Here is a 240-nt window from a genome sequence, read left to right as displayed (position 1 = left end):
ACAAAGATATTAAAAATGGTCCATAATAATAGCGATCAAATACATGCATTGTAGCTGTAAACGAAGAAAATTGCGCACCTGTGTACGTGAACTCTTACCGAGAGCAACTACATTCTGCGAGCGAGCCACATACTTCGTGGTGATCGATGTCAGTCATTTAAATACCGAATTCTAAGCATTTTTTTTCCTTGCCAGACAGTCTTCGTGAGACTGGGGAGGTGGGGCGTGTCTCCGCGCAAC

The sequence above is a fragment of the Penaeus monodon genome, chromosome 32 (genome assembly GCF_015228065.2).
Source record: "Penaeus monodon isolate SGIC_2016 chromosome 32, NSTDA_Pmon_1, whole genome shotgun sequence".
In the NCBI taxonomy this organism is placed as follows: Eukaryota; Metazoa; Arthropoda; class Malacostraca; order Decapoda; family Penaeidae; genus Penaeus; species Penaeus monodon.
The sequence above is the reverse complement of the archived record's forward strand: the minus strand, read 5'-3'. Positions refer to the sequence as shown.